Below are 12,247 nucleotides of genomic sequence, written 5' to 3'. Positions count from 1 at the left end.
TCTCTCTCTCTCTCTCTCTCTCTCTCTGTCTCTCTCTCTCTTTCTCTCTTTCTTCTTAGTTCTATCTCCTGACTTCCCTGGCTTCCTTCAAGTCTCATCTAAACTCATACCTTCTGTAAAAAGCCTTTCCAAGTCCTCCTGGCACCTTCACTATGAGACTGCTCCCATTTTATTCTGACTATATCTTGTTTGTATGTAGTTGGTATAAAGACCCTGTTGTTGGTAATTAGGCCCTGAGCTACATGAGAACAGGGACTATTTTTTGGTTTCCTTGTTGCCCAGTGCTTAAGACAGTGTCTGATATGTAGTAGTGCAAGGGCTGTTTCATTTTGTCTGTTTCCCCACAGTCTGACACACGTGGTGCCTGGAACTTTAATGATGGTAAATACAAAATCGTTGAGTTGAATTCTACTATACCACACTGTCCCTATATATACCTCAAAAAAATCAAACCAAATCAATTAGTTCTTTTTTTATTTGAGATCTACCTGGGAACAATAACACAGTGTCTCTATCTTCTTTTAAATGGATGTTAAACTTTGAGGAAGAAAAACTCTAAAACAAGTTAGCTATTTCTCTAAAAGTCATTATGAATCATCCCAAGTCTCAGCAAACAGGGCATCTCAGCACTGTAAATATTGCTGATAGAATTCCACTGACATTGGGCTTAAGATGGTAGGACTACCTGGTAAGCCAATTTTTTGAAAAACATTCAAGTATAAACAGCTAAGGAAAGCAGAAAATAAAATAAGGGCTTATAAAACTTCCTAGGAATGCTGGGTGATTATCAAGAAAAAGACTGCCTGAGAATCTTCACAGCTAAGGATCTTTTATATAAAAAAGAGAAGAAGAAGAAGAAGAAGAAGAAGAAGAAGAAGAAGAAGAAGAAGAAGAAGAAGAAGAAGAAGAAGAAGAAGAAGAAGAAGAAGAAGAAGAAGGAGGAGGAGGAGGAGGAGGAGGAGGAGGAGGAGGAGGAGGAGGAGGAGAAGAAGAAGGAGAAGAAGGAGAAGAAGAAAGAAGAAGAACCTGTTATTTAATATAAAGTCTACATGTAGAAAAAAAATTTAAATACCCTTTAAAAAAAAAACCTTGAATAGGTATAAATATTGATTAGGCTGCATACAACTGCCTTGAAAAAAAATGATTTTCTAAAATTACCAGAATGCATTATTTATTGCACATGTCACTAAAGTAGTAGAATAGCATATTAAGAAAACCAGAGGGGTTATAGGATTTTTAAGAAGAGCAGAATGAAAATTTTGAAAAATTTCTATGTGGTGAAGTCCAATGAAGGCTGCATAATTCTGCACATTTTCTATCCAAGAATTATCAGTGCTGCCTTCATCCCCATTCCAGAGTTGCCTTGCCAGAAGCAAAGACAATGTGCATATGAAGTCAGATGATATATCCTCTTAATAACCTCTTTCTGAAGCAACCATAACCTCCTAACCCACAAAGGTCAGCATTGACCACATGAGGAGGTTGGCAGCTGCTCTCAGTAAGGGGGCGGGAAGTAGGATGTCAGAAATAGGAAGAGGAACAAAATGAGTAGCACAGCATCAAGCCTGGGTCAACCCCAGGGACATCATGAAGGACACCCAGACAGAGAAGCAGCAGGAATAGAGAAGTCAAGAGCATCAGAGCCAGCTTGAAAGAGGTGAGCAGGCAGTTAGGTCTAGGTCCAAGAAGGAATGAGCCAAGGTCAAAATACCAGGGGAACAGGTCAAGTGTGAAGTTGCTAAAGGCATGAAGAACACAACAAGCTGCCATAAATCCATGTTTTGCAGAGGATGACTTTCTGTTTAAGGCTCATACCAGCTATACGCCTTCCTGAATCATAAAGGGATTGGTTTGTCACAAAGAAGTTGATACCTTATCTCATTGCTACCCAGGAAACCATGCAGGAAGGAGAAAGTAGATTTTTTTTTTCTTCCAACAGTAATAACAATAACCACTGGGGCGACTAGGCAGTGCAGTGAGTAGTGCCCCAGCCCTGGAGTCAGGAAGACCTGAGTTCAAATGTGGCCTCAGACACTTAACACAAAAACTAGCCATGTGACCTTGGGCAAGTCACTTAACTCCAATTGCCCTCCCAAAAAAAAAGCAAAAAAATAACAATAATCACCTACATTTGTATAGGGCTTCAGACTTTCAAAGCAAGCTCATGTGACTTACCAACAGTACTGCCAATGAACTTCTGACATACAAATTGAGTAACCTTCCCCCAGTCTCTTCTCCATTCTCATCCTTTTTTTTTTTTTTTGCTTTTTGGAGGGGGGAAAGTAGGGCGATTGGGGTTAAATGACTTGCCCAAGGTCGCACAGTTAGTTTTGTGCAAAGTATCTGAGGCTGCATTTGAACTCAGGTCCTCTTGACTCCAGGGCCAGTGTTCTACTCACTGCACCACCTAGCTGCCCCAATCCTTCTTGATCCCTCTCCTCTTGTTGGCCACCATCTCCTTCTTGATACTCTCACCACTGTTGGACTTTCCTATAAGACACTAATTGCTCGGTTTTCCTCCTGACTCAGTGATCTTTTTCTGTCTCCTATCTTGGCGTTTCTTTCTCCAACCACACTCTAAAGGTAGGCATTTCCCAAGGCAGTTTCCTCAGCCACCCTATCTTTCTGCCCTCTTTCCACTGATGACCTCATTTACCTTCCATTTTAATCTATCACTTTTATATGAACCACCTCCAAAGAACTAGCTCTGCTGCTGAGCTGTAGTTTCATCCCTCCAACCTCCTGCCCCATCTCTGCCTGTTCCATTTGTTCTAATGTAACCACAAACCCAACATGTCCAAAAATGAACTTATCTTCCTCCTAAAATCTGCCCCCTTTCAAACTTCTGTTTTTATGCTGATAGTACTGCTATCCAATTTTATCCAAGTTAATAATGTTTATCCAACCTGCTATGTACAAGGCATTGTAAGAGGAGCTTGGGAGATTTCTTTCAATCTGTCAATAGATGTATGATCATATGGGGATAGACCATACTCTAACAGTACAGATCCCAACCCATTCATGCCTTCCTATCCTAAATATTCATGACCATGGCTCTCTATAAATCCTCTACAGATCTATCCAATGTGCTGAAAGCTTTCCTCTGGATCTGTTAGCATTTCACAAATACCAGTAGAACATTTAGACTATATATAAGAGCAGACTTCCTTCTTTTCTAGTCGTATAGATCTTTGGTGCTGATTCTTATGCCACATTTTGCATAAGATAAGACATAGTTGGTAATATAGCACTGACTCATTATATCAATTGCCCTTTTGATTCTTCCAAAATCATGGTGTTTCACAATTCATAGCCAGACAGTATCAACATCTCTTAGCACAGTGTATGACACATAATAAATACTTCATAAATGCCAATGACTTGAGTTTTTAATGGTCTTTGGGGAAAAAAAGGAGCAGGTTAAAACTATTGAAAGTCCTTTACTGTTTCCAAAATGCAAGCCACTGTTTTCCTATTTGTCCATCCACAGTGAGTGCTGATAGACTGACTCAATGGGCTTCTCATCCCAATAAATGTCACACTCTGGGTAATATGCTTACTTAGTCCTCTTTATTTTTCCCATGTGGTCACTAAACCAATCTCTCTCCAGTAGCCATGGATCCCATTGAGGAGACCCTATAGTGTTTGGAGGCTCATTGAAATCAGTATAATGTCATCCATAAATAAGAACATGTATAGAATCTCAACATCTAAAGGGATTTCCTCTTCTATGTGGAAAAAGGTCAGTCAATAAACATTTATTGAGTCCTTTCTATGTTCCAGGCACTGTGCTGAGCACTGGGGATACAAAGAGGCAAAAGACAGTCCCTGCCTTCAAGGAGCTCACAATCTAAGAGAGGAGACAACAAACAAATATGTACTCTATATTTGTGTGTATACACACACACACACACACAATAAAAAGAAATAATTAAGAGAGAGAAAAGTGCTAGAATTAAGAGGGATTTGGAATAGCTTCCTGAAGATGACATTTCAGGAAGGAAGTCAGAAGGTAGAGATGAGAAGGAAGTACATTCCAGGAATGAGGGTCAGCCATAGAAAATGTCCATAACTGAGAGACAGAGGATAGTGCAGATCTGAATTGGCTCAACAAGGAGTTAAAAGGGACAAAAGAGGAGGGAGTGGCTATTGCAGGGGAGATGGTATGGAAGAGCATGGAGGGGTTGAAATGTTAAAGGTTTTGGTATGAGCAAAGAATAGTATTTGATAAGAAGAGGAAGGGGAGAAAAGTCAATAGATGATGATTGGATAAGGATTTTCAAATTCTTGAACATGGAGGTGGTACATTTGCAGGTGAGGTAAAGATCAAGAGTTTGACCATCTTTATACATAAATAAGGTTGGGTGGAGGAATAGATCATGGGAAATGAGTAAGTTGAGACTCTAAGTAATTAGTGTGTTTGAAGGAGAGTCAGTTTGAATGTTAAAGTCTCCTAGCAATAGTGAAGGAGTTGAAGAGAAGATAAAAAACTGTGAGTCAGTTACCAAAATCATTGAAGAAGGAAAAGGAATGATCCAGGGGTCTGAAGACAACAGCTACCAGGATTTTGATTAAGTAGTGGATATGAATAGCATGAACCTCAAAGGAAAAGTGGTTACTGAGTAATGGAGGTAGGAAGAGATTCTGGAAGTGGCAATGGAGAGCAAGATGTATCCCAACTCCCCCACCTTGACCAGTGAACTGAGGAGAGTAAGTGAAGGTACAGCTAGTACTGGAAAAGGTGGCTAGAAAGTCTGAACTATCAGGCAGTAACATTATTTCAGCAATAGCTAATAGATATAAAGGGTGAGAGAGGAAAAGATTTGGGATGAAGGGAAGTGTGTTGATTATGGAATAGGCATTCCAGAGGGCACAAAGGAAGGGCTGCATGCTGTTAGGTTGGAATGTTGATATAGGAGGCTTGAGGAAGATGGCAATAAGGAATTAGGTGATAGGGTAGGAAGTAGGGTTTGGATAATAACCTGCAGGGGTTCAGAATCACTGAGATATGTAGGGTATGAGGATATTCATCGTTACGTGGAAGGTGCTACTCCTCCTTCCAAAGGAGTCTGATGATCAGGTTGGAGATGAGTGAAAAAAGAAATGAGAGGCACACAGTCAGATGGGGGGGTCCCACTTTACTCCTCCTCCTCTCTGAAGGCTGGAGATTAGGCAGGAAAGAGTGCAGCAAGAGATACATAAATCAAAACTGTACAGCAAAAGAAGGAAGTCCCATTCTCCACCAATTTTCCTCTTCCTTTTTCAAGTAACCAGGCACAACAGGAGATAGAAGACCTCAGGTCAAAGGGAAGGTTGCTATTCTTTGTCCTGGATGTTCTCCACATCCTGGATGGGAGATCAGGTTGGCAGCAGGAGGCAGAAGTTGTCTTGTGCTGGCACAGATGGAAGTTTTTGCTTGGGAGCAGATGGAAGACACCAGGTCTGGACCCTTGCCACCTTCCCTCAGGGAACATCCTGTGCAGCAGGAGATGGAAGGCCCACAGTTAGAGGAAGGTTTGGCTCTTCTTTTCACCTGAGGCTGAAGATCAGGTGGAATGTGCAGGAAACATCCAAAAGAAACAGGCAGCTGTCCTCCGATTACTTTACACTTTTAGTCACACAATTGACTGAAAAATACTAAGAATACAGGATCCCTGTGCTTATTTTTTGTTATATACAGAAAAAAAATTTTTAGAGGTTTATGAGCAGGCAGCAGTTAGTCTGAATACAATGTGTGTATTCTAGTAACCTGCAAACTCAGCATGAGTCAACAAGCTCATGCATCTAAGAAAATTAATGTGATTTTAGGCTGCATTAAGAGAGGCATAGAGATGTAAAAGTAACCACACAAAATGGAAGAGAGGGTGTTCAGAAGGAAGCAAGACAAGCAAAGCATCTTAGAAAGTAGCATTTTGACTTTATAAATCCTTTTCTTAAAAGCAAACTCTAAGTAGTACTGATTTACATTTTCATATGAAATCTTTTTTTCTTTTTTTTCTTTTTTTCTTTGGAGTTTTTTTATTAGAAATCTTTTTTTTCTGTTTTAGTTTTTATACAGAAGAACTGTTTTTTGGGTTTTGTTAAGTTTAGAATAAAAATAAATTTTAATAAATATGTATAGTTTCTAGGACTAGGAAGCTGAAGATGCAGATATATAATATGCCCTAGGACAGGGGTTTATAACATGGGAAATACAGACCCTCAAGGGCACTATGGCAAGGAAATAAGCAAAGCAACAAGTATTTATTATTAAACATTTGCTTTGTATCAGACATTCTGCTAAACACTGGGCATAAAAATACAAGGAAAAAGAAAGACAATCCCTGTCCTCAAGAAGCTTACAATCTAATGGGGGAAGACAACATAGAAAAAAAGAGCTGGAAAGCAGGAGTGGGGTGGGGAGCAAAGGTACCTAGCATGGGAGTCTGGTGTTAAACTTCAGAAAGTTAGGAGCACAGGCCAAAATGGGAATGAAGTTTGGTCAGCCTGAGCTAGTCCTCAAAATGGAGGCCCCAGGAAGAATTCACTAATGAGAGAAGAGGGCTGGGATAGGAGAGAGATGTTCCAGCAGGAGAAGACCATAAGATCTGATGGATGTTCCAGGGTCAAACTGCAGATGAGGCAGCTGGAAAGGGATTAATTTCACCAGATCCATTAACTTGGATGGGGGGAAAAAATATGCCTTTATTTACACTAGCCTCTAACTGAAATTTAGCATTTCCTTTAATTATGAAGTTCTTTAAAAAATAATCTTTGTGAAAGGATACATAGGTTTTAGTCTGGGAACCTGTCAGGACACAAAACAAAACAAAATAACCCTAGCCTAGGGAAACCACACCTAGATTCAGTTCTAAATTTAGGAATAACTTTGATAAGCTGAAAGGTGTCCAAAGGAGGGCAAGTAGGATCACAGATGACCTTGGTTTCATGCCATGTGAGGATCCTTTGAAAGAAATGAAGAAAAAAACAGTAGGGTGTGGAAGGATGAGGAAGTCACAAAATAACTTGTCTTCAAATGTTTGAAGACAACTCTGATACAGAAGTCAGATTAGACTTGCTCTACTTGTTCCAGAAGGCAGCTCTAGGATCAAAGGGTGAAAATTTGCATGAAGACAAATTTAGGCTCAATTTAAGGGGAAAAAAATAATCTTAAGATTAGAAGTGTGTTGTGGTGGTACATGTCTGTAATACCTGCTACTGGGTGAGGCTAAGGCTCCTGGGTGCCTACACTAAGACCAGCACCAACTTGATAAGTTCCCAGAGTGGATGGGGTATACCAGGTTCCCTAAGGAGGGAGAAACCAATCCAAGTTGGAAAAAGAAAAGGTCAAAGTTTCTGTGCTTATCAGTAGTGGTATTGGACATATGAATGGCTGCTTTCTTCTAGGCAATACATGAAGACAGAGAGGAGGGGAGGGGAGGGGAGGGGAGGAGATAGAGTTATCCAAAAAACAGAATGGGCTGACTCCTCACTGGGTTTCCCCTGACTAAAGGCCTTCAAGCCAACACTGGACAATCACTTTTCAAAGACATTGTAGAGAGGATTTTTGTTCATGGTTTTGGTCAGACTAAATGATCTCTGAACCTCTGAGGTCCCTTCCACATCTAAGACTGATGAATACCTTTGGGGAGCTTATGTTTCCTTTTTTATTTCTTGCTTGATTTTGATAAAATTATCTCTAGGAATGCTTATCTAAAGCAATCCTGCACGATATTCAAATGAGCATGGGAGATAACCTAAGGGAGCATATTTTGATTTTCTGCTTCAATTGGCAAATAGCATAGCTCAGTGTTGGAGTTAAAACTGGAGGACCTGAGTTTGAGACCCAGGTCTGACATTCATTACCTGGGTGACCACAGGAAATTCAGCTCCTATTTCTGGGTCTCAGTTTCCTCATCTGTCAAATGAGGTTATGTTTGTTGACCTCTATGGTCACTTCCAGCTCTAATGCTAAGATCCTATGAACAAACAGTCAACACAGCAGGATCTGCTTTCTTTTTATCTCTAGAGTGACTGTGTGACTATGAAAACTTCTGCTGCAAAAGAATAGTCTGAGAAAGCACATCTCTTCCATCCTGATGCTTTTATCATAGATACCCTCAGCATGTTCCTAGAACAAGCCAGTAAAGAATTTCTAGATATGAAAGGCAGAGCCTCTCCTTGGAGGTCTTCAAGCAAAGACCGGATGATGATTTGTCAGGTACATTACAGTGAGGACTCACTTTATGTATGGGTTGGACTAGATGCCACTGAAATCTCTTCCATTTCTCAGGTGCTATGATTCTGAATGTGTTGGTAGCTAACGATGTCGCCTCAGCTGCTTTAAAATGAACTATCATTTGTCATCTTTTCCAGTCTTCTCCCCTCTTTGCATCATTTTAAAAACTTATCTCTGATTGCCTTGAAAATTCTGTCTCCTCCAGCACAGATCTCTTCTGTTGTACATAGTTGGTGAATTTCAGCTCTTCTTCCTAATTACATTACTTAGATGTAATTTCCACTTTTTCCAACAGTAGATTGGAATCAGATGGGTTAAAATCCCAGATAGTGGTGTTCTTGTCATCTTTCATGAGAATAGTTCATTATGGAAATATTGGCGGATATATTCCATTTTACATCTATTGCCCTCCTCATAGTTTCATTTATAAATGCTCTTGGGATGATCAGATTTAGTTCATCTCATGCTAAGTTTTCAGCAGGCTTATTTTCCCCTTCACTGTTTTTGGCTGTTTTAGAAAATGGTACTGCTTATAATCTTCTTTCATCCTCCCATGTAATGTTTTGCAAATGAGATTGTACTATATAACCCAATGTTGCCTTTGACTGCCTTGTCTTTCTACTTGGAAGGAAAATCATGTCTTCTGGCTAAGCTACTTTCTGGGCTGTGTTGGCCTTTTCCTTACAGTTTAGTGTTTCTATATCCATTAAACTTCACTATGAAATAATGTTAATAATAAGAACAGTGATACAAAGTTGAAAAATAGCAGTCTTGTCCTCAAGGAATTATAGTCTAATATGGCAGATACATAAACCTGTAAGTTTGATAGGAAGCAGAATGTAATTGCAAGGAGGTCCATACAAAATACTTGGAGAAATCTGAAAAGGGGGATCACTTCCAGCTGAGGCTGAGAATGAAGAAAGTTTTCATAGAAACTGTCCATGAAAGAAAACCATCAGAGAAATGTGGGGAGACTTGCATAAACTAATGGAGAGTGAAGGGAACAGAACCAGGAGAAAAATTTGTAGTATAATGACACCATTGTATAAATGAGTGATTTGGAAAGACTTCAGCTCTGATCAAAGCAATGATCAACCATGATTCCAAAGGATCAAAGAAGAATGCTACTCACCTACTGACAGAGAGGGAACATATGCCATATGTGGAACAAGACAAATATTTTTGGACTTGGCCAATGTGAGCATTTGTTTTGCTTGACTATGTTGACCAAAGAGTTGGCAGGAACATAGTGTATAAAGAGAGTAGTGTGAGATGTAGCTAGAAAGGAATGAAATTGTGGAGGCCATTGAATGTACTCAGCTCAGAACATGATTATGGATCTAGAGCTGAAAGGGACCTCAGAGGCCACCTAATCCAACCCCCTCATTTAATGGAGAGGGATACTGAGGACCAAGGAGCTTACCTGAGTTGGCCAAGATCACAAACCATCTCTCCCGCTGCCTTTACCCCACTTCACCTCCTTCACAGTCACACCACCCCTTCCTACTTTCCATTTATCCCCACTTCTCTGACTTAACTCACCTCCCTTTGTAATCTTGATGCCATCATTTCCCAGGTAAATTTAGTGCTGCCCTCTATCCTCTATGCTAATTTCTTTCCAAACCCCAATTCTGGTCATCTTTGACCTCTCTTTCTCTCTACCTCACCCTTTATATCTAATTAGTCAACAAATTCTAGAGGTTTTCCTTTTAGTCAGAAGTGATTTCTCCCTCAAATTTTATTAGCAGTTCTTATGTCATTTTCATACTCTATTTTCTATTATAGTTACTTATGTACATGCAACTTCTACGAGACTACAAGCTCCTTGAGGGCAGGTATTACCATTTATCTTTGCCTCCTCCTTTGACCCTATGTACACAATACTTTGCATATGAAAAATACTTTGTCACATGATAATATTATATGATATTAATGTGATAAATAAATTATCACATGATAATGATAACATTAACTGTTAACAATTGCATAGAACTTACTAAATGCCAAGTACTACACTAAATGCTTTATAATGATCATTTCATTTGATCCTCACAACAACCCTGGGAAGAAGGTGCTATTATCATTGCCATTTTATAGATGAAAAAACACTGAGGCAAACAGAGTTTAAAAGACTGTAAAGTGTCTGGGGTGGGATTTGAACCCCAATCTTCCTGACTTAACTATTAACTAATTAGCTATTAGTATCAGAGCCAAGATCAGGATTTTTATCTCCCAATCACCACCTCAGGCTTCTCCCACAGGACTCCGGGTTTTCAGTACATTTAGGCCTAAGCTTCAATAATAGCACAGCTGCAGAGTTTTCACAGAAGTATGATGCAAGTGTGGATAGGCAACACCTGTAAGAATTCACAAGTTCTAGGCGGAAAACACAGTTCACACCTATACCCCTCTGTTACTGATCTTTCGGAACCCCAGTTAGTATTTTCTAGAGCTGATTTCTGGCTCCCCCTTGTCAGTAACGCTACCACAGGGCTCTTAGTACCCCCCCAAAAAAAAGGGGGGGATCTGGCTTCAAACCAGACTTCGCTTGAGCATTAACTGAGACCTCTATCTGAAATGCTCAGTTACAAGTCCACACCACTTCCATCAAATCCTAGGGTTCCACAGTATTTTTTCCACAGGGCTCTGCCAATATTTTCATCAATGGGCTTGTTTTTACCTGTTTTTTTTTTTTTGTTTGTTTGTTTATAATCAGGAGAATTGCTCGATTTTTAGGCCACTAGCAAGCTCTTTGAATAGTCTAGACCTGGATCAGGAAGACCTTAGTTCAATTTTTGCCTCAGATGCTTACTAGCTACGTGACCCTGAATTAGTCACCTTAATCTCTCTTAATCTCAATTCCCTCATCTGTAAAATGAGAATAATAATAGCACCTGCTTCACCAGGTTGTTTTAAGGATCAAATGAGATAATATTCATAAGGCACTTTGCAAAACTGAAAGCACTATAGAAATGCTACCTATTATTTTTTTTAAGATTTTAAGTTCATGTAAAGATATTTCTGAACCTAGCTTCTTTTTTCTTGTTCTTTATTCAAGTCATACTCTCATCATCCTCACTCTGTTAATGTACATTTTCTCTCTAGGGCAATCAGGGTCCCACCCAGAAAGCAAAATGTCACAATATACGGACCATATGTTTACTACAATATTGCCTCCAAATTCCCAATCTGAAGAGTTCATCTATCCAATCATAACTCAGAACCAGGAAGAATCAAGGGGGAGTGAAGAGGAGGAAGTCACTCAACACCAAAACAGAAATCACCAATTTTACATCCTAGTGCTTATGTATCATATTTCAAGTAGTAGAACCCATCATTCCTTCAAAAGGATCACTCTTTTACTATAACCAACATTTTTGCAGCACTTTAAGTTTACGAAAGCCAACTTCTTCACAACCCTGTGAGGTGAGTTACGTAAGTATTATCTCCATTTTACAAATAAAGAATTCATTTGTTCAGGGTCACACAACTTAAGTCTATGTCAAAGCCAGGACTCTAAGAGTAATACCTCCTGAGCTGGAAGGGACCTCAGGAAGCATCTGGTCCAATGCCCTCATTTCCAGATGAGCAACCTAAGATCCACCAAGTTCAAGTGACCTGACCAGGATTACACAGGGAGTAACTATCAGAGGTGGCCTTTGACCCCTCTCCTCTGGCTCCACAGTCAATGCTCCTTCCATTATGCCCAGGGTAGGAATCTGATCACCAGTGCTCTGCCTCAGGGTCCTTTTTTTTACTGAACCTCTAGGCTTTTCCCTTCTTAAGGCCCACCAGTCCCCTTTCCACTGCACTGAACTGAATGGAATTATCAAAGAATTCCTTTAAACAGCCAGCTCTCTCAGGGCCTTAAAAGTTTGATTTGGTTGCTAAAACTCCAATTTAAACACAATTTTTCAGCCATATTAATGAAATCACAGATCAAGTCCTATCCCAATTTTATTATGTGAGGGAAGATAGCATTTGCAGCTCCTTTATAATTCTCCATAGCACCTAGTAAGAGGACTGTAC

This window comes from Petaurus breviceps, unplaced genomic scaffold (genome assembly GCF_028583685.1).
Source record: "Petaurus breviceps papuanus isolate PSGF00001 unplaced genomic scaffold, PetGlider_PUasm1.0 90752, whole genome shotgun sequence".
Taxonomy (NCBI): domain Eukaryota; kingdom Metazoa; phylum Chordata; class Mammalia; order Diprotodontia; family Petauridae; genus Petaurus; species Petaurus breviceps.
Note: the sequence above shows the minus strand (reverse complement) of the source record.